Raw genomic sequence first — 23,315 nt, 5'->3', positions numbered from 1 at the left:
CCTTATCTGCAAACTGGGAATTCAGACTGTGAGCCCCATGTGGGACTTGATTATTTTTATCTACTGTAGCGCTTACTATAATGCTTGGCACATAGTAAGCACTCCACAAATACCACAATCATTATCACTTATGAGGTGATGAGCATAGGGTAAGAATGAATGACAATGTCAATTTAAAGTGATGCAGGGCTCTGAAAGAACTCAACCTCTTTGTTCTTAGATGAACAAAGTATATTATTTTGTTCTAGAAGAGATATATATTTCTATATTATATATTTCTATATTATATGCATCATATATATAACATATATACATATATCATATATATCATATTCACCATAGATATCACATATATATGCTATATATGTTCTATATATTTGTTCTAGAAGAACAAACTATGTTACTATTTTTGGCAACTCTCAAAAGGTTTTAGGAAATCAGTATTTTCTGTTCCAGTATCCTTTGTCCACTGATTCTACTCTTTTCAAAACCTTCAAATGCTTTGTAAATACTCACCATTGATTTTTCAAAGCTTCCTTGGGTGAGCGGCTTTGTCATTACACTATTTTTATTCTACTCCCAGGGAAACCGAGAGACTGATAAACCAGGGACTGATAATAGAGTGTCCTGGAACTGAGAGAAATAATACTAGTAGTAGTAGTAGGAGGAGGAGGAGTATTTATTAAGCATCCACTTGGTGCAGAGCACTGTACTAAGCATTGAGAAGCAATACACAGGTGAAAAATAGGCACAAGCCCCAATCCTCAAGAGATTCACAATTAAAGGTGAAGCAGGGGAAGGGGGGGACAACAATAGATGCATAAGGAAGGATGAAATAACAGAAACCCCAAACCAACATAAAAGACGTGCCAAATGATGATTGGAGAGAGAGAGAGAGAGAGAGAGAGAGAGAGACAGACAGACAGACAGACAGACCACACCACTGTGGCTAGAGGGATGGAGGATACATTCTTTGACCCAAGTTGGAGCAGGAAGTGGGAAGCATTCCCTGAGCTGTAATCAATTAATCAATCAATCATATTCAATCAATCATATTTATTGAGTGCTTGCTGTGTGTCGAGCACTGTACTAAGTGGTTGGGGGAGTATGAAATAACCATATAACAGAGCTGATAGACACATTTCTTGCCCGTAGGGAGCTTACAGTTTAGAGCTGCAATGGAATGGAGCCAAAACAGAAAATGAGGGACGAGAATTTGCCTTTGTCCTCATCCGGTTCCCAAAGGTCTTTCAGCCACCTTTTCCCCATTAGTCAACCAAAGACAGAGAAGCAGTGTGGCCTAATGGGTGGAGCACACTCATCTGTAAAATGGGATTGAGAAAGTGAGCTCAATGTGGAACAGGGACTGTGTCCAATCCAATTTACTTCTATCCACCCCAGTGCTTAGTACTGTGCCTGGCACATTGTCAGAATTAAACAAATACCATAACAAATATCATAATCCCAGCTCCTCTACTTGTCTGCCATGTGACCTTGGACCAGTCACTTCATTTCTCTGGGCTTCAGTTCCCTCATCTGTAAAATGGGTATTAAAACTGTGAGCCACACGTGGGACATGGATTTAGTCCAACCTGATTAGCTTGTATCTACTCCACTGCTTAGTACAGTGCCCGGAACATAGTAAATGCGCTTAACAAATACCATTTGAAAAAAATAAAAAGGAAAAAAGACCTACCTGAGATGACTACACGCATACACACATGCACACACGTGCACACACACAAACACACCCCACCTCCGCTACTTGAAGGTTTGTCAGTGAGTCTCCACTGGGGGATTGGCCTAGAAAGATCCAGAGAACCAAGACCTCCCTAAAAGAAACAAGAAAGGAAGGCTCAAGAGAGGGAAAATAATAAATTTTCTGGGTCAGCTAGGTCAGAGTTCTGTAGGAGGTGGGAGAGCTTCTAGTAGTAATTCATAGAAACCTGGCATTTCCATGTCCAGTCTTAGTTCAAATCAGGAGGTGAGGGGGAAACCTCCATAAAGAAAGATACATTTTCACAGCTCAGAAAAGTTTCAAGGCAATAATTTCAGTCTGGATGGGAAGCTCAGTCTGGAAGAGTCTCCTTGTAGATGTGAAACAGGCTCTCAGCTTGAATCAAGGAGGGAGAAAATCTGGCCTTGAAAACGAGGCCTTCAGCAATTTCTCCTCTAGACTGTAGCTCCTTAAGGGCAGGTAACATGTCTGCCCACTCTGTTCTGTACTCTTCCAAGCACTTAATGCAGTGTTCTGCACACCGTAAGCACTCAGTAAATACCATTAACTGATTCAGTCTCCCTTCCCAGATTGGTGAGATCTATACAAGCGAGGTAGACATTGTTGGATAGGGATTTTCTCTATCTGTTGCCAAATTGTACTTTCCAAGCGCTTAGTACATGCTCTGCACACAGTAAGCGCTCAATAAATGCGACTAAATGAATGAATGGACAGGGAAGGGGAAGATTTTAGTCTTCATTCTGACTCGCTGGATGATCTCGGCTGAGCAATGTAAAAAAAATTCTGCCTCACTTTCTGTCTCAATAAAATAAAATAACATTGGACCTGATAAGGTAGTGCCAAGACTAAGAGAGGAATGAATGATTTATGTGAGGACTTTAGACTCTTCAGAACAAAATGAGATTCACACCTAGGTGTTAATATTAATCAGTGTTTCATAACGTTTCCTCTCTACTTACTTCCCCCTGCTTTGAAATGTTGTAGAAAATACCTGCCTTGCCATAGGGTTGAAGACATTAATACTCTGAGAGTTGAAGAAGAAAAGGAAGAATTTCTTCATTTAAATGAAGGTTTCTACTTGGCTCTCTGAAATGCCAAGGTAGCAGCTATGTATACATGTACGATGAGTGAGAAGATAAGGTGTGCCTGTGGAGAGTGGACCGACCTTTCTAAGTGGACTTTCCTCAACATTTGCCCCACCGCCCTGCTAAATAATGGATCACAGTGATAGGCCTGCAGAAAATGTCTGCTTGCTGCATTAGAAACTTCCCTCTCATTAGGACGTTTCCCTGCCTCCCCCGCTCACCTCTCTCTCTTCCAGTTTTCTTTTTCCCACCTCAGATCATTCTGACCCTTCCTATCTTGTGCCTAGAGATATAGATAACCTCAATAGTTACTTCCCTTAATCCATCAATCGTATTTATTGAGTGCTTACTATGGGCAGAGCACTGTAAATCATAATAATAAATGTGGTATTTGTTAAGTGCTTACTTTGTTCTGGGCACTCTTCTGAGCACTGGGGTAGATACAAGGTAATTGGGTTGGACACAGTCCCTGTCCCACATGGGACTCAGAGTCTTAATCCCCATTTTACAGATGAGGTAACGGAGGCATAGAGAAGTAAAGGGACCTGCCCAAGGTCACACAGCAGACAGTGACAGAGCTAGGATTAGAACCCAGGTCCTTCTGACTCCCAGCTCCGTGCTCTACCCACTCGACTATGCTGCTTCCCTACTAAGTGCTTGGGAGAGTACGATACCACAGGATTAGCAGAAACATTCTGGGCCTATGATTACCATAATAATAATAATGATAATAATGATAACATACTTGTTCAGTGCTATGTGCCAAGCACTTTTATAAGCACTGGGGTAAATACAAGTTAATCAGGTTGGACACAGTCCCTGTCCCACATGGGGCTCACACTCTTAATCTCCATTTTACAGATAAGGTAACTGCGGCCCAGAGAAGTGAAGTAATAATAATAATGGCTGCATTTGTTGAGCGCTTACTGTGTGCCAAGCACTGTTCTAAACCCTGGGGTATATACAAGGTAATCAGGTAGTCCCACGTGGGGCTCACAGTCTTAATCCCCATTTTACAGATGAGGTAACTGAGGCCCAGAGAAATTAAGTGTCTTGCTCAAGGTCACACAGAAGACACGTGGCAGAGCTGGGATTAGAACCCAGGTCCTTCTGACCCTCAGACCCATGCTTTATCCACTAAGCCAAGCATTGCTCACCCGTGGAATTCCCTTCCAACCTTTCATTCAATCGTATTTATTGAGCGCTTACTGTGTGCAGAGCACTGTACTAAGCTTCAAAGAATCATTTCCAACCTCCATCACCTAGCCTTCTCATTGTCTCAGGAAAAACAGGGCTATTACCTTCCACTTCTACTGTTTTGAAACAGGCAACTCATAATTCACCCCTCTTAACTGGAAGCTCCTTTTGGGCAGGGAACACTCCTGCCCCCTCTGTTATACTCTACTCTCCAAGCGCTCTGCAAGGTAAGGTGCTCAGTACACAGTAAGCCCTCGATAAATATGATTGACTGATAAATGTGATTGACTGAGTCACACAGCAGATAAGTGGAGGAGCCGGGATTAGAACCCAGTTCCCCCGACTCCCATTCCCATGCTCTTCCACCCATGATCTAGCACCCTAACTTTCCTCTCCTCACCTCAAATTTTCCTCTTGGTAATCCATGTTGGACCGATGTGCCATGAATTTATCAAAATACCTCTTGACACCGGCTGATATTTGCAGCGGCACACAACTTCCTAAGGGAACAAATTCCATCTGCTTACCACTTGCTGGGTGATGAACTGTTTCCTGATGTTGAGTCTGGACCTACTGGCCTTCAATGTCCAAAGGTGCCCCCTTATCCTCGTGGGTTGGGATTCGGCAAACAACAATTCCATGTTTATGCTGCTCTCACCCTCTGGGAGCTCAATCATGCCCCATCTGAGCTTTCGTCTTCCCCATCCGAACAGCACTAATCTTTTCAATCTGTCCTCGTAAGAGAAGAGCTCCATTCCCCCTACCCACTTACCCAACTGCGCTTAAACAAACTCTAATCCATCTTTACGCACAGCACCTTACACATGTGGGAGCTATTTAAATACTTCGATACTTGGATCTGTTTTTCTTCTACTATTTCAAATGCCCAAGGACAGATTTAATTGCAAAATGGTTTTAAACGCGACTTTTCTTTTAAACGTGTATTTTATTTCAGGAAGTTAAAAAACCCCCACTGAATCCTGGTCCTCTCGCCGCCATCAACAGAAGGCAGATAAACGGTATGAAATGTGCTATTGAAAGATGTAAGAATGGTATCAATTTTGCCCGGCTCGTAGCATTAGAATCGATCTGATTCCTGTCTGACCCAAGAGGAATGAATCGCTGCTCCAATAGCTAATAACTTAGATTCCCAGATGTGAATTGGATTGTCTTTTCCCAGTAACAATAAAAAGGTCCCCCAATCTATTAACGACTCCCCAAATTGGGGCTAATTATTATTATCATCCTTTCAGCTAGATGGACGGGCAGTTGGATGCTGAACAAAGATAGAAAGTGCCAAACTCAGAACAAAGCTTCTGTCCTCAAGGATTTTAATCCTATGAGTGTCATGAAAGTCAGATTGGAAGACCCTTAACTTTTTGACCTTTTTGCCCAAGGACAATTAAGTAGGAATTTATGCCTAAGGCCAGATAAGGAAGAAAATAGCCAGGTATAGCATTATCTGCCAATAATACCTACTAGTACTACTTATAATAATGATAATAATAATGATAATAATGATGATGATGATGTGCCTCCAAGTATCAATGGCTCCAGGAAGTGAGACTTGAGATTCTGAACTTTGGGACAATTAAAATCTCCCAGCTTTCAACTGCATGTCAAATCTGATTTCCTGCCTTCTCAAGGAGAGAGAAAGCAATTCCTTTGTGACTGCTCGGCGGTTAATTCCGGCTACCTCAGCAAATCCTTCGTGGCTGCAAGCTAGATTGTATTTTACACTGTAAGCTACCTGTGGTCAGGGATTGTGTCTACCAGCTCTGTTGGGGTTTAGTCTTCCAAACACTTAGTACAATGCTCTGCATACAGTAGATACTTAACAAATACCACCGATTGATCGGCTCTCCAGGAACCCCATGCCTCTCTTCACCCTCCTCTTCCCTTTCTCACAGTCCTCCTCTCTCCCTGTCACAGCACTCTCTGGCCACCGGTTAGCATTTCTGAATGGGTGTTTGATTTTTTGGCTCATTTTGTTGCTCCAAGAGCTAACCATAAGGCCAAGTGATGGTAGAGAAAATGTGACCACACAGGAAGCTGATACTCACCTTTGGGTACTGGGTGGCCCTTGTGAAGTAGCATTAAACACTTATGCTGTGTTAAGCACAGTTCTAAGCACTGGGGGTGATACAAGTTAATCAGGTTGGACACAGTCCCTCTCTGACAAGCGCTCACAGTCTAAGTAGGAGGGACAGCAGGTATTTAAATCCCCATTTTACAGTTGAGGAAACTGAGGCACAGAGAAGCTAAGTGACTTGCCCAAGGTCACACAGAAAGAAGTTGACAGGGCCGGTATTAGAACAATGGTCTTCTGAGTTCCAGGCCCGTTCTCTTTCCTCTAGGCCACACTGCTTCTTTAGCCTGGATACGGAACTTAACTGGAGACCCAGGGGGCCGGGAAAGAGATGGAGAGGAAATGGAAATTATCACAAGAGTTAAAGCTCTGTTTTTCCGGTCTTGAATCCAAGAGTTGTTTCAAGTGAAATGAAAGCAAAGAAAAAAGAAAAATGCTTCTGGGGCAGCCAGGACATAAGACTACAAACATTGCCATTACTGGGCATGATTCTGCTTTTGGCATTGGCCACTCATTGCTTGGAAGACCTACCTGTAATCTGGACATCAGCCCTCATGCTTAGAGATGGAAGCAGTGTTGTCTAGTGGATAGAGCATGGGTCTGGCAGTTAGAGATCTTGGGTTCTAATCCCAGCTCTGCCTCTTGTCTGCTGTGTGACCTTGGGCAAGTCACTTCACTTCTCTATGCCTCAGTTTCCTCATTTGCAAAATGGGTATTCACTATCTGTTCATCCCTCCTACTTAGACTTGTGAGCCCCATGTGGGACCTGATTATCTTGTATCTACTCCAGCGCTTAGCACAGTGCTTGGCAAATAGCAAGCACTTACCAAATACCGCAAGGGTTATTATTATTTTGTTCTTTAAAACACCCCTTGACTTTCCCTCTAGGAGCTCATTATGGACCCCTGGTCAAGTGTTTATCCAAATCCCAACTGAGCCTACTGAAATATTGTGTCTTAGCCTGGGAGTCAGGAGATCTGGATTCTAATCCCAGCTCTGCCACTTGCTTGCTGGCTGAACTTGAACAAAATCACTTAACTTCTCTGGGCCTCAGGTTCCTCATCTGTATAATAGGGACGAGATATGTGCTCTCCCTTGGACTTCTAGCCCCACATAGGACAGGGACTGTGTCTGACCTGATTACTTTGTATCTACCTCAGCTTTTAGTACAATGTTTGGCGCATTTAATATGCTTAATAAATACCACAACTATTATTTTTATTTTAAAAATCAACAAATTAATTGTTTAAATCTTAGTGGTAATATTGTCAGCTTTAAATACAAGATGTTTAGCTATTTTTGTAGGCTTCCTTTTTTGGTGTACAATACACCAACTCTGCTGTATTGTACTCTCCCAAGGCCTTAGATCAGTGCTCTGCACACAGTAAGCACTCAGTGAGTGGCAGTGATCAGTTGATTGCTTTTCATTTTCAAGAATGAGAAGAATGGAATCTTTCATATCTGCTCTCCCACTTCCTAAATAACGGGGTATGAATTTCCCCTCTTACAACTGAGTTCATTCATTCAATCATATTTATTGAGTGCTTACTGTGTGCAGAGCACTGTATTAAGCACTTAGTTTAACTTAGTTTCAACATCTTCATCAGGTTTGCCCTTCCACTAACCAGCTGTCATATTTATAGCCCCACTTTTTCTCTTTCTCCATTTTACACAGTGTTATTGTTTATTAATTTATTAATTGCTTCCAGACTTTGGCTTCATTGTTATTAACTATTGTGCATTTTAATGGTATTTAGTTCCCTCATTGCGAGTATTTATCGCTTCACTATCAATTCCCTATTCCCAGCTGTTGTTTGGAAATAGCATTATATATTATTATGTTTCTTCCCTGCCTCCTCGCTCTGTCACAGCTGACTGCTTCTCTCCCTCTCCCTCTGCAGACCTACCCTACTGTTTTCCTTCTTCTACTTGCTCTGACGACTTTGCTGTGTTTCCTTTAATCCCTGCCCTTCTGACAATTTGTCATGGCCTTCTCCTCCTCCTCTTCCTCCTCTTTTCCTCCCCTTCCTTTTCCTCCTCTTTCTTTTTCTCCTCCTTCTCCTGCTCCCCCCACTCCTCCTCCTTCTCCTCCCCTCCTCCTTTTCTTCTTCTTTTCTTCCTTCTCCTTCTCTTCCTCCACCTCCTTCTCCACCTGCTCCTCCTCCTCCTCCTCTTCCTCCCCTCCTCCTTTTCTTCTCCTTTTTCCTCCTTCTTCTCCTTTTTCCTCCTTCTTCTCCTCCTGCTTCTTCTCCTCCTGCTCCTCCTCCTTTTCCTCCTCCTCCTTTTCCTCCTCCTTCTCTTTCTCCTGCTCCCCCTCTACCTCTCCTTCTCCTCCTCCTCTCCTCCTTTTCTTCTCCTTTTCCCTTCTTCTTCCCCTGCTCCTTCTCCTTCTCCTCCTCCTCCTCCTCCTGGTCTTATTCCTCCTCCTGTTCCTCCTCCTCCTCCTTTACCTCCTCCTTCTCTTCCTCCATCTCCGCCTGCTCTTCCTCCTCCTTTTCTTCCTCGGCCTCTCTTTTTTTCCTCTTTTTTCTTTTACCCTACTTTTACACATCTTTTAATCACTGGTTAGGTTCCAGAGTAGGGTTGGAGACACTTCAAAAATAGCTCCCAAGGCTTGGGTAAAGGTCTATGGGTCATTCGCTTCTCACTGAATATCAGGTCCCCCCCTGCAGGTTCTTCTGTCTGCTAATTTCCCACAATTCACGGGTCCCCATTCTGTCTCTATTTCTGTTCAAACCCCCTTGTTACATCTCCTTTATACCCATTTTTCACATATGTATTCCTCTCCTATCTCTCTGGCCTCTCATTCTCAGTCTTTTTCATGGGCTCCTCCTCTGCCTCCTATCTTCTAGCTGCGGGAGTCCCTCAAGGCTCAGTTCTGGTCCACTTCTATCCTCCACCTCCCCCCACTCTCTTGGAGAACTCATATGCTCTCATGGCTTCATATACCACCTCTATGCAGATGATTCCCAAATCTACATCTCTAGCTCTCATCTCTCTTCTCTACAGTCTCACGTTTCCTTCTGCCTTCAAGAAATCTCTACTTGGATGTGCTCCCATCACCTCAAACTTAACACGCCCCAAACAGTGCTTCTTTTCTTTCCACCCAAACCCTGTCCTCCCACTGATCTTCTAATCACTGTAGAGAGAACCACTAACCTTCCTGTCTCACAAGCCTGTAACCTTGGCATTATCCTTGATTCATCTCTTTCATTCAACTCACATATTCAATCACTAAATCATGTCAGTTCAACCTCTACAACATTGCTAAAATCCATCCCTTCCTTTCCATCCAAACTGCTGCCACCTAAATTTAAGGACTTATCCTATCCTGCCTTGATTACTGCATCAGCCTCCTTGTTGACTTCCTTGCCTCTTGTCTCTCTTCACTCCGGTCCATACTTCACTCTGCTGCCCTGATCATTTGTCTACAAAACCATTCAGTCTGTGTCTCCCCACTCCTCAACAACCTCCAGTAGTTGCCCATCCACCTCCGCATCAAACAGAAACTCCTTACTTATCGGCTTTAAAGCACTCAATCACCGTGTCCTCTCCTACTTCACCTCGCTGCTTTCTTACTACAACCCAGCCCACACACTTCACTTCTCTTCTGCCAACCTCCTTACTGTAGTTGTATCTCATCCATCTCACCACCGAACTCTCTCCCCCATCCTGCCTCTGGCCTGGAATGTCCTCCCTCTTCGTATCTGACAGACAATTACTCTCTCCACCTTCAAAGTCTTATTGAAGGCACATCTCCTCTAAGAGGTCTTTCCTGATTAAGCCCTCATTTCATTTTTTCCCTACTCCCTTCTGCATCACCCTGATTTGCTCCATTTATTCACCCTGCCCCCAACACTTCTGTACACATCGCTAATTTATTCATTTCTAGTAATGTCTGTCTCTCCCTCGAGACTGTGAGCTAATTCTGGGCAGGGACTATGTCTACCAACTCTGTGTATTGCACTCTCCCAAGTGCTTAGTACAGTGCTTTGCACATGGTAGGCACTCAATAAGTATGACTGATTGATTGATTACCTCTTGTATTTCCCATGCTCCCTTACTTTGTACTCTACACTTTTCCTCCTCCTTTCTCTTCTTTCTCCTCTTCCTTTCCTTTCTTTCCCTTTCTCTCTTTTTCATTAATTTTTTCTTTCTCTTCTTTTCCTCCACTTCCTTTTATTTCTTTCTCTTTCTTTCCTCTTCCTTTTCTTGCTTTTGCTATCTCCTTTGCCTTTTCCTCCTTTCTCTCCTTCTCCCGTTATTCCTTTTCTTTCTGCTCTTCTCTTCCTTTCCTTTCTTTAGACTTTTTCTCTTCTCCTTGTCCTTTTTTCTTTCTCCTCCTTTCCCATTATTTCTCTTTCTTTCTGTTTTTCTTATTTTCTTTTCCTTTTCTTTCCTCCCCTACTTCAGTTCACCTCATCCTTTCCTTTCATCCTCCTTCTCTCATCTTCTTTTTCTTTCTTTCTCCTCTTATCCTCCTCTTTCTTTCCTTTCACCTCACCTCTTGTTCTTCTTTGTTTTTCTTCTCCTCTTCCTCTTCTTTCTTTTTTCTCCACAATCAGTTACCACCTTCTTCCCTGGCCTTTCTTCAAGCCTCAGCTCTCTTTTTCTGCCAAATGGCTATTCTCAATTAAAATTTAAAAAGCCTTCCTCTCTTGACTCCCATTTCTTAGGAATAACCCACTTGGGATTAATATCCCACTACTCAGACTCTACCAGCCTCTTCCAGATGTTTCTTCTTTCCCTTAAGCTAGAACTAATCAAAGCACAGGCTCATCCTCAATCAATGGTTATCAGCCAATCAATAGGATTTACTGAGTACTTACTGTGTGCAGAGCACTGTACTAAGCACTTGGAAGAGTGCAATGCAACAACAGAGTTGATAGTTATGTTCCTTGCCCACAATGAGGTTACAGTCTTTCTTTTCCTGAGGGCTTCTTGAGGAATTCCTGTATGGTCTAGGCCCTTAATAATAATAACAATTTAAACTATAAGTACATTTGCTAAGTGCTTATATGTGCCAAGAACTGTACTAAGCTCTGAGATGGATTCAGGAAAATCAGGTCCTACATGGGGCTCACAGTCTAAGGAGGAGGGAGAACAGGTTTTGATTCCCCATTTTGCAGATGAGGGAACTGAGGCACAAAGAAGCTCAGCGACTTGCCCAAGGTCACACATCAAACATGTGGCAGAGCTGGGATTCAAACCCAGGTCCTCTGATTCCCAGGTCTACGCTCTTTCCAGTAGGTCACGCTAATTCCTATGCCGTTACTTTTGACTGCCTAATCCTTAGGTGTCCAAACTCATTCACCGGAGCCCGCCTTCGTGAAGACGGGGTGAGAAATCCATTAACTAAATTCTCCAGCCTTAGGGCTCTCATCCTCAGCTCTAAAGTAAGAAGGAGTTTCACATGCAGGCAAACTTAGGGGAATACAAATATGTCTGTTTTTTTGGTGCTCTTTTTTTCTCAAATTTAGAGTGAGAATCTGCGAGAAAGGCTAGAGGAATGGTCCTCTGTGCCTTTCTGTTCCTTTTCAGTTGGGTGAGCTTATTGCCTTATAGGCCCCAAGCAACAAGGTCACTGTCCCCCTGCCTACAGACTACAATTCCCAAAGCGTCATTCAGGAAGTGACACGGGGGCAGGGCCACCTCGACTTTGGGTTCCTTCTTAGCTGGTTTTTGGTGATTTTCAAGGATCTGCAAGGGACAGACTTCTGTAGGCTTGAGAGGCAGTTGCAAGCTATAGATCAAAATATTTTCCACTTGTTCGCCTGTAATCTGTAGGGAAGGGGGTGAAATGGCCAATTGATTATAATGCAGAATATAAAAAGATCAAAGCCATCCAGAACACGGCAGCCACGCTGTCCGTAGGAAGGGAGCACGAGCTCACGGGAAAATGTTCGCGTAATATATGAGGCATTAAAAATTCTGTTACATTATTCTTGCCACCAAGATTGTAATGAAAATGGGAAACGGCACCAACTTAACCCATTCTCATTACAATCGTTAGATTGTAATCTTGTGTTCTCCCTCTCAAGAGAACGCTAAATGAGATTTTAAACAAAAGAGAGGACGGAAAAGTATGGAGAATGAAAAGAGCAAATAGAAATTGGAAAGCCAAAACAAGGTGATTGATTCCATTGGTTCTCCTCCTACTTTCCCTTTCCTATAGAAGCGAGGAGTGGGGGTTGGTGCTCTGAGCCTTCTAGAATCTAACTAAAGTCCATTATGACTCGATGTGTTAGGACCTTAATCCAAAAAAGAAACTGACAGACAGCCCAGTGAAACAAAATGGTGCTCTTTTCTCTCAGGAACCGGGCTCCATTTTAAAAACAGAAACAAAATGGCGCCACACAGCAGCTGAGTAGACAATGATATATCCAGTCAGGCTGTAGTTTTCTTCTTCCCTCTTCCCCAAATTTTTGTCGGTTCTTGGAACCGCCCCCAGTTCAGGAAACAAAAGATTAAAAGCCACCTCTTGGGCCTCCATTTGTTGCCCTTCCTCCTCTTCTCCATCCACTGCCCCACAGAACTTGAACTCATTCATTAGCTTCATATTCACTTATAATAAAAAGAATTAGAAGATATGTTGCCGATTTGTACTTCCCAAGTGCTTAGTACAGTGCTCTGCACACAGCAAGCACCCAATAAATATGATTGAATGAATGAATGAATGAATGAAGAATTTTTTAAAAACTGTGGTATTTGTTAAGTGCTTACTATATGCCAGGCACTGTACTAAGCGCTGGGGAAGATACAGGTAATTGGGTGGGACACAGTCCCTGTCTCATATAGGGCTCACAGTTTTAATCCTCATTTTCCAGATGAGGTAACTGAGGCACAGAGAAGTGAAGTGACTTGCCCAAGGTCACACAGCAGACAAGTGGCAGAGCCGGGATTAGAATCCAGGTCCTTCTGATACCCAGGCCTGTGCTCCATCCACTGAGCCATTCTGTTTCTAGGAATCAATCAGTCAATTAATAATGATGGTATTTGTTAGGTGCTTTCTATGCGCAAAGCACTGTTCTGAGCGCTGGAGGGATAGTAGGTGATCAGAGAAGCAGTGTTGCTCAGTGGAAAGAGCACGGGCTGTGGAGTCAGAGGTCATGGGTTCAAATCCCAGCTCCGCCAATTGTCAGCTGTGTCACATGGGGCAAGTCACTTAACTTCTCTGTGCCTCAGTTCCCTCATTTGTAAAATGGGGATTAAGACTGTGAGCCCCCCGGGGGACAACCTGATCACCTTGTAACCTCCCCAGTGCTTAGAACAGTGCTTTGCACATAGTAAGCACTTAATAAATGCCATCATTATTATTATTATTATCAGGTTGTCCCACGTAGGGCTAACAGTCTTAATCCCCCTTTCACAGATGAGGGAACTGAGGTACAGAGAAGTGAAGTGACTTGCCCAAAGTCACACAGCTGACAACTGGCGGAGCCAGGATTTGAACCCATGACCTCTGACTCCAAAGCCCATACTCTTTCCACTGAGCCATGCTGCTTCTCTAATTAATCAATCAACCAGTGATACTTGTTGAGCATTTGCTGTAGGTGTGTAGAAAACTCTCCTAAGCACTTGGGGTAGTACAATACAGCGGAGTTGGTAGTCATTTTCCCTGGAGGAATCAGTGCTTTGAGATAGTAGCCTGATCGGTTTGGCTACTGAACCCTCTGGTTGTGTGCAAAATAGCACTGACATGTTCCCTGCCCCACCCGATTGTCTGGAAAGCTGTAGTATTTGAACTTGAGAGAAGGAGAAATTGTTTTAAATTCTAAAATCGGGTCAGTGATGTCTCTTCAAGGAGGATCCAAGAGAAGTGAGTTTTGGACCTAGGGTTCATTTTGCCAATTCAGTTGCACCCATTGCCCACCCTGGGTATGGAAAGGGAGAAAATCTTGCGTTTAGGTTTGCTTTGGATGAGGCAGCTGGCCTAGTGTGTTCTCGTCCTGGCTCTGCCATCTGTATCTTGTTTGACCTTGGGGAAGTCACTTAACCTCTTTGTACCTCGGTTGCCTCATCTGTAAACTGGGGATAAAAAACCTATTCTCTCTTTCTTTCTCTCTCTTAGACTATGAGCCCCAAGGGGGTCAGCGACTGTGGCAGTTTGTGCTAATTTTATGAGGTGAAACAAAGCCATTTCTGACTAAAATAATAACGTAATCTCTCCAGCCCCAGTGCCCCATAGGTTTCTTCAAAACTTGAAGTCAATTCATTTCTTTTCCTATTTATTTGTTAATTGCTCCTGACCTGAGACTCAGCAGCCAAGTTCCTCTCAGGGAAATTTTCTGGTTCTTCTGAATTTTGCCTTTTCCCGTGGAATAACTGGCAGATACCTTTCTAGCTTCAGAGGGATTTCAGAGTCCAGGGCCTGACTACTGCAGGAGATGTTTCTGCCTGATGATAAATAGTGAGTTTTCAGTTGTCTGGAAATCCTGTCCCTTTATTCATTCATTCAATCGTATTTATTGAGTGCTATCTCCTCAGCCACAAAAATTTAAAATAAAATTTTCATTCCACTGCTTAAAAATAATTTAGAGCTTCTGCTATGGCTCTGTAATGAGGCAATCTCAGCTACCGGTCAGCAGTTCTTGCTGTCAGACATTAACATTTTAATGTCTTGCTAGTTAATCAACCCACTTCATGGTAAAATGTGTTTTTGCAGTAAAATCCCTCATTATGTCTTTTTTTAATTTTTGACTGAGCTAAAGATATGAAGCTTTCTTTGTGATGTTGGGGCTTCAGTTGCTTTGGATGGAGAGAGAAAAGAACAGGTTTTCCAATGAAGTACTTGAACTGTGGATTACATATACATTTTCTTTCAGTCTACCTATCTGTCTGTCTTCAGTCTACCTATCTATAATAATTGTGGCATCTGTTAAGTGCTTTCTATGAGGCAGGCGCTATACTAAGCACTGGGTAGGCACAAGGAAATCAGGTTGAACACAGAACCTGTCCAAAATGGGCTCCCAATTTTAATCCCCATTTTACAGATGAGGTAACTGAGGCATAGACTTGCCCAAGGTCACAGAGAAGACAAGTGTGGAGCCGGGATTAGAACCCAGGTCTTTCTGACTCCCATGCCCATGCTCTATTCACTAGGCCAGGCTGCTTCTCTATCTGTCTGTCTGTCTATCTATCTATATTCTATTTTTCAATTCCCTTTGTAGTGGAAGAAGAGATCTCATCTATCAATTTTATTGTACTCTCCAAAGTGTTTAGTACAACGTTAAGAACACAGTAAGAGTTCAATATTAATGGATTGATCGACTGATTAAAAATCCTTTTAGGGAACAATTATGGCTGAAAAGACCAGCGGAAGGCCCACAGAAATGATGACACTGTTTTTCTTACTTTCAGTGCCTGATGTGGCTTTCACTTTCGCCTCCTTGCCTCGTGATCTTATCAAGCTTCTGGTCAAGAAGAGTGACTCTCCTTTTGATTTCAGTCCAACATATTGGTCTGTCTGTGGCCACTGATTTTTGGGTTTTAGCTAGGGTGCAGCGGAGTCCGAGGCTTTGATTTACTGTAGCCTTAAAATGTTTCCTCTTTCCTCCTCGCTTTCAATTTCCCAATTTCAGGACATCACAGAGCAGGTGTTTGGGTTTCTATTTTACCATCACTATCCATTCTCCTCATACATCCCAGCCAGGGCACTCCGGGCAGTGCTGAGACCAACTCTGTGGTTGTGTGGCGGGTGTTGAAATTTGTTGTGAAGTGACCCAGAAGGAACAGCTGAAGTGGTCCATGTGGCGTCTGTGAAGAGTTCAGATCTCAGAGCCAAAGTGAGATTGGACTGCATCGTGCCATGTGGCTCTTTAGTTTGGTTTGAAGTCTAATATTATCCTGTCCTCACACTGGTTGACTGCCTCCCAAAGTACTTGCTGGTCTTCTTGATTCCATTTTCTACAACTTTGTGTATCACTGCATCATTAGCCAGTTTCCTGCCTAGGTAACAGAGTTCCGTTATAATGAGTAGCTCTGTGATGTCAGTATAGATTTCTGACTTTGGGTTAATGGCTTTCCTTGGGCAGGTTGATACATTAGCCTGTTTTTCAGTTTTCTGTAGACTTGCTGTCTGCCCATAAAGCTTGGCTTATTTGGCAAAGTGGTTTCCAATCATTCGCATGTCTTCTTAGGTGTATGCCTCTAGGGTCGAGAAATAGGTAAACAACATTCAGCTAATGGCAATTCGTTACTCTAGGGCTTTGCAGGTTGCTCAAAAGCAGAGAGGGAGGGGTTTCAGAGGAAGCTTGGTACCCTCCCATTAACCTCCTGGCTAAACTAGAGTTGAGTGAGCCGTTATCTTTCTGTTCAAGTTGGGATCATCAGTAGTTCTTATAATGGCGTTTATTAAGTGCTTACTATGTGCAAAGCACTGTAAGTGCTGGGGAGGTTGCAAGGTGATCAGGTTGTCCCACAGGGGCTCAAAGTTTTAATTCCCATTTTACAGGTGAGATAACTGAGGCACAGAGAAGTTAAGTGACTTCCCCAAGTCACACAGCTGACAAGCGGCGGAGCTGGGATCTGAACCCATGACCTCTGACTCCAAAGCCCGTGCTCTTTCCACTGAGCCACGGAAGTGGTAAAGAGGGCTAGTAGTTAGAGCACAGGCCTGTGAGTCAGAAGACCTGGGTTCTTATCCCAGCTCTGCTACTTGTCTGCTGTGTGACTTTGGACAAGTCACTTCACTTCTCTGTGCCTCAGTTATTTCATCTGTAAAATGGGGAATAAGACTGTGAAGCCTATGTGGGACAGAGACTGTGTCCAACCCAAGTCTCTTCTACCTACACAAGTGTTTCGTACAGTTCCCGGCACATAGTAGGCAACTGACAGATACTATTAAAAATTTAGAAAAAGGCTCTGCCATTTGGCTGCTGTGTGACTTTAGACACATCACTTAACTTCTCTGTGCCTCAGTTTCCTCATCTGCAAAATGGAGATTAAATGCCCTATTCTCCCATCTTCTTAGATTGGGAGCCCCATTTGGGTCAGGGACTGAGTCCAACCTGATTAATTTGTACCTATTCCAGGACTTAGTACCAATGAATCAATCAATCATATTGACTGAGAGCTTACTGTGTGCAGAACAATATACTAAGTGCTTGGGAGAGTACAATATAACAATATGAAGGAGTTGGTACAGAGGTTAGCACATAGTAAGCACTTAAATGCCACAATAATTATTATTAGGTGGGATTTGAGGGGTGGGTCTGCATATGTGGGCAGGGAATGTGTCTGTTTATTGTTTTATTGTACACTCTCATGTGCTTAGTACAGGGATTTGCACAAAGTATTCAGTAAATATGATTAAATAAATGAATGAAAGGTGCCAAAGGGGACAAGAAGCCCTCTTTGAAGACAGATCCAGAACCAGGCAGCAGGAGGGCAGCAAGCAAGGCAAATCATTTCTATCTTTGGAGCTGCAATTTTTCATTTTTATGTTTGATCTCCTTTTCGGGATTACTTTCCTGAGGAACCTTGGGCAAATATTTGAGAATGTTATAGTGCTCATATTCATATGGGTCCTTACTAGGTGCCAGGCACTTAATGAGTGCTTGGAAAGTATCACAGAAGCATAATACACACTCCCTGCCCACAAGGAACTTGCATTCTGACGTGAAAATATTTACTAATAATAGGAATAAATAATTGAATAAACTTACAAGTGTGAAGGAAGCAGCATGGCTTAGTGGAAAAAGCACAGACCTGGGAGCCAGAGGACCTGGGTTCTAATTCTGCCTCTGCCATTTGCCTGCCAACTTGTACTTCCCAAGCGCTTAGTACAGTGCTCTGCACACAGTAAGCACTCAATAAATATGATTGAATGAATGAATGAATGCTATGTGATCTTGGGAAGGTCAAGTCACTTCCGTGAGCTTAATTGTAAAATCAGGATTCAATACCAGTTCTCACTCTTATTTAGATTGTGAGTCCCAAGAGAAACTGGGATTGTGCCTGAGTTAATTATCTTATATTATAAATTATTTGTTTATATGAATGTCTGTCTCACCCTGCAGACTGTAAGCTCTTTATGGGCAGGGCAACATGTCTGCTAATTCTGTTATACACATCTAACCACTTAGTACACTGCTCTGCATATAGTCAGCTCTCCATAAAGCAGCGTGGCTCAGTGGAAAGAGCACGGGCTTGGGAGCCAGAAGTCATGGGTTCAAATCCCACATGGGCTGTGTCCAACCTAATTAACTTGTATCTACTCCAGCGCTTAGCATAGTAAAAAAAAAGAATTGCCCAAGAATTTATAGTCAGTCAGTGATAACCATTAAATACTTTCGGTATGCAGAGCACTGCACTAAGTGCTTAGGAGAATACAACAGGGTCACTAGATACAATCTCTGCCCTAAAGGAGTTTACACTGTGCCTAGAAGAGAAAACTTGCCCCCAGAGCCTCTCAAAGCATTGATGGTGCTTTGATTATTAGATTATTTGATTATTATTTGATTATAAAGATTATTTTTCTTTAATGGTATTTATTAGTGCTTACTATGTGCCATGCACTGCAGTAAGCATTGTGGTAGATACAAGCTTATCAGGTTGGATTCATTCATTCATTCATCATCATCATCATCAATCATATTTATTGAGCGCTTACTGTGTGCAGAGCACTGTACTAAGCCCTTGGGAAGTACAAGTTGGCAACATACAGAGACGGTCCCTACCCAACATTGGGCTCACAGTCTAGAAGGGGGAGACAGACAACAAAACAAAGCATATTAACAAAATAAAATAAATAAAATAGTAAATATGTACAAGTAAAATAGAGTAATAAATCTGTACAAACACATATACAGGTGCTGTGGGGAGGGGAAGGAGGTAGGGTGGGAGGGATGGGGAGGGGGAGAGGAAGGAGGGGGCTCAGTCTGGGAAGACTTCCTGGAGGAGGTGAGCTCTCAGTAGGGCTTTGAAGGGAGGAAGAGAGCTAGCTTGGTGGATGTGCGAAGGGAGGGCATTCCAGGCCAGGGGAAGGACGTGGGCCTGGGGTCGATGGCGGGACAGGTGACAATGAGGCCCAGTGAGGAGGTTAGTGGTGGCAGAGGAGTGGAGGGTGTGGGCTGGGCTGGAGAAGGAAAGAAGGGAGGTGGGGTAGGAGGGGGCGAGGTGATGGACAGCCTTGAAGCCGAGAGTGAGGAGTTTTTGTTTGATGCGTAGGTTGACTGGCAGCCACTGGAGATTTTTGAGGAGGGCTCACAGTCTTAATCTCCATTTTACAGATGAGGGAACCGACGCACAGAAGAGTGTCATGACTTGCCCAAGATCACACAGCAGTCAAGTGTCAAAGCCAGGATTAGAACCCAGGTCCTTCTGACTCCTGGGCCAGTGCCCTATCCACTAAGCCATGCTGCTTCTCGGGCGAATATGCTGGGCCATAATCAGATCAGACACAATCTAACCCCAGTGCTTAGCACAGAGTTTGACCCATACCACGAGCATCACAATCATCATTATTATAAACTGAGTGCAAAGTAAAATGGAAGTTCTAATCTCCTCACCTCCCTGGGCTGAGATCCCAATGAGGAAATCATTCATGTTCTCTCTGACACTCGGCTTCAATTGAATATTCAATGATTTATACAACTCTTTTTATCCTGACATACCGGTACAACTGCCTGCCATTTCCTTGTTCTTCCTCATACTCCCCCCATTCGCAAATTATTTTTTTTCTGTTTCCCTCTTTAGATGATAAATTCCTTGAAGGCAGGCAATATGTGCCTTGTTGCTGTTGGACTCTTCCAAGCACTTAGCCCAGGGCTTTGTATTCAAGAGCACTCAATAAAAAACATTGATTGATTCATTCCTTTAGAGATGTATTATGTGGACACTCTGGGTAAGATAGCCAGGGCTAGCTACCAGGTATAAACAAACTTGGGGCTATTTAGCCAGAAATACATCCTTTCCTCTTTTTTTTTCTTCCAACCACTTCTCGCTTCTTGGTTCACTCGCTTTTCTTCATTGCTGCCTTTTGCCTGGGGCATGAAGATGTCTTGAACTAACCCCAGTGAAATCCAAGTACTAAATCTCAGTCTATTCACAGCAAGTGGAAAGCTGAACAAATGACCTGAACAATGGAAAAAGTCGGAAGAATCCAGACGGTAAACATTTTTCTTTTTCCAAGAGCACATCTTTCACCTTGCTTTCCCAGATTACAGCCTCAATTTACCACTTTCCTTTCCTAACAAAGACAAAGTCATAAATTAGCCCAGAATGATCAGTCTTAGCATCATGGTTATGCCATTAGCATCTTTCTTTATGATTTTGTGTGTGGTTCTGCTAAAGTCTTCTGAGTGCCGCTGAGGAGGCTACAAAAATAAAGTTGGCACTTTTATTATTGTATTATTCAGCACCCGGTCTCCTGACACTTTGCTAATTCCCAGTTCACGAATCCACAAAACCCCCAATTCTCCCCTTACTCCTCAGTAAAGCTTTATCAGCCTAGAGATGTAGTGAGGATTCCCATTACTAAAACTTCATTACTCATACAAAATCATCTTTGGCTCTCCTACTGTGTGGTGTGCGAGTGTAAATAATTCAAGGCGAACTACACTTGTCAAATGAGATGAAGCAAAGACAGACTCCAGTGCCGAGAACACAGTATAGGCAGTGACTTTCCCCTTAATACGCTATCTGCAGAGAGTTCCATTGTTAATGGGAATTAGTGGAGGGGTAGCATTGTGGACACTCATTTTCAAAAACAGTTGTTCAATTTTCCAAGCCCCTCTCAGGACCACACCTGAAGTGTTTCCAGTACGCTATCAGTCTCGGCTATGGGAGGGAGAGTCAAGCAGAGGCATATCCGTTCCATTCCTAGCTTGGGCAGTGGCTAGCGAGTGGAAGACAATCTGCTACAAGGCAAAACTTACCTGTGATGGGCAGTAGCGGCATGGGGGGAGAGTCGGGGGTGGAGACTCAAGTTTACTACACAGAAAGAGGCAAGCGTGGCTCAGTGGAAAGAGCCCGGGCTTTGGAGTCAGAGGTCATGGGTTCAAATCCCGGCTCCACTGATTGTCAGTTGTGTGACTTTGGGCAAGTAACTTAACTTCTCTGGGACTCAGTTACCTCATCTGTAAAATAGGGATTAAGACTGTGAGCCCCCTGTGGGACAACCTGATCACCTTGTCACCTCCCCAGAGCTTAGAACATTGCTTTGCACGTAGTAAGCACTTAATAAATGCCATTATTATTATTATTATGGGTAAACACCTTCGTATTTTTCCCAAGAAAACTCAATGGATCCATTACCAGAACGATTGCCGATGGAGGTGGGGCATTGTGGGAAAGGTGTGTCCTTGGAGTTGCTATGGGTTGGAAATGACTAGACAGCATAAGACAAGAAAATTTTCCAAGGCCGGATGCTTTGAAAGAGATAGCGTCCTATAGCCATTCTCCATTCTCCCTTTTCCGGGTCTACATATTGCCAATTTGTACTTCCCAAGCGCTTAGTACAGTGCTCTGCACATAGTAAGTGCTCAATAAATACGATTGATGATGATGATGATGATGTTTTCAAGTCCAAACCTCAGCTTCCATTTTTTATTCCGGAGCCACAAGACAGTCTCCACTTTTGACCATTTCTGGCTTTATTTGACATCATTATGGCCTCCAAAATCTGACATTCTTTCCCCGACTGGCTTCATCTTGTCTCTTCCAGAGGAAGAGTGATTGACCTCCTAGAGTTGCCTCGGGTTTTGGACTCCGCAGATACATCCAAAGTCTTTTCCAAGTCACACCCTCGGGCTTGTAGTTGGCCGAAGATGGCGGAGAGATTTGACTGGAGGGTCGGCAGGCTAGTTTGGAGCCAACCTAAGATAGAGCCATGGATACCAGGAAAAGGGATTAAGGAAGTTCTAGAAATGGCATTCCTGCCCTTCATCTTGGGAGCCCGAATGACCCATTTTTAGACAATCAGTGGTAGGCAACTAACTTGAGCTCAGACAAGCACATGTTGAGGAGACAGAAGGTGGAGAGGAGTGGGAGAGGGAGGGTTTGTACCTTGGGAATCAGAGAAAGATGAAATTGACCCTCAGGCGCTTATGGTTTTCACCTTAATTCTAACCTCATTCAGCAGTTAATGATTTACAAACTCCTCTCTCTTTAAATCCCAAATACTCCCAGTTTGATTGTAACATTTTTTATGGCATTTGTTAAGCACTTACTATGGGCCAGGCACTCAGTGCTGGGCTAGATGCAAGATAATCAAGTTGAACAAAGTCCATGACCCACATGAGATTACAATCTTAATCCCCATCTTTACAAATTCGGTAACTGAGGCACAGAGAAGTGAAGTGACTTACCCCAGTTCTCACGGTAGACAAGTTGCAGATCCGGGATTAGAATCCATATTCTGCTTCATTCCACCATTTGTTTATTCCCATCCCACGAGTCTGTTCAGACATAATTGTTGGGTAGGGATTGTCTCTGTTGCCGAACTGCATTTTCCAAGAGCTTAGTGTAGTGCTCTGCACATACTAAGTGCTTTATAAATACAAGTGAATAAATGAATGAACATAAATCAGCACAAATAGACACAGAGTAGATATGGTCTTGCGAATGTGTGTGTCATTGGTCAAGGTATGATGGCTGATATCCTTTGTAGTTTCTGCCTCAGACCTACTGACAGTAATAGTAATAATCATGGTTGTTTTGTACTAACTGCTGAAGGTAGATAAAAGGTAATCAAATCAGACACCGGCCCTGCCCAACATCAGACTCACAGTCAAAGAAGGAGGTAGTACTGATATGGAATCCTCATTTTACTGTTGAGGAAACTGAGGCCCTGAGAAATTGGGCAGTTTGCCCAAGTTCACCCAGTAGGCAGGGGGTCAGGATTAGAACCCAGGTCCTCTGACTCCCAAGCCCAAGCTCTTTCCACTAGGCCACAGTACTTCTCTCCTGCATTGTACCTTACGATTCTTGGTGTTTCTTTGGGTGCTTGGACCTTAACAATATCTAAAACAGTCAAATAACAGTGAGTGTCAAAGATGTAATGCCTGCCTGCATTCATTCAATCGTATTTAGTGTGCATGTACTGTGTGCAGAACACTGTACTAAGCACTTGGAAAATACAATTTGGCAACAGACAGAGACAATCCCTAACCAACAACAGTGGCCACAGCTATCACATGGGAATTTGCATCCAAAACAGTCAACTCTGGTGGTATTTTTTGAGCAATCTGCTCCCTAACCCATT

At 43.3% G+C, this 23,315-nt stretch overlaps 1 non-coding gene across 1 annotated transcript; it reads left to right on the top strand.

Moving 5' to 3' along the window:
• The first annotated feature begins 20,840 nt into the window (after positions 1 to 20,840).
• LOC119945622 lies at positions 20,841 to 20,978 on the top strand. Its single transcript, XR_005456282.1, has one exon. It is a non-coding gene; the product is annotated as a small nucleolar RNA SNORA7 (small nucleolar RNA).
• Positions 20,979 to 23,315: the final 2,337 nt, after the last annotated feature.

The sequence above is a fragment of the Tachyglossus aculeatus genome, chromosome 25 (assembly GCF_015852505.1).
Source record: "Tachyglossus aculeatus isolate mTacAcu1 chromosome 25, mTacAcu1.pri, whole genome shotgun sequence".
Classification (NCBI taxonomy): Eukaryota; Metazoa; Chordata; class Mammalia; order Monotremata; family Tachyglossidae; genus Tachyglossus; species Tachyglossus aculeatus.
This window is presented reverse-complemented; position numbering and strand designations above follow the sequence as displayed.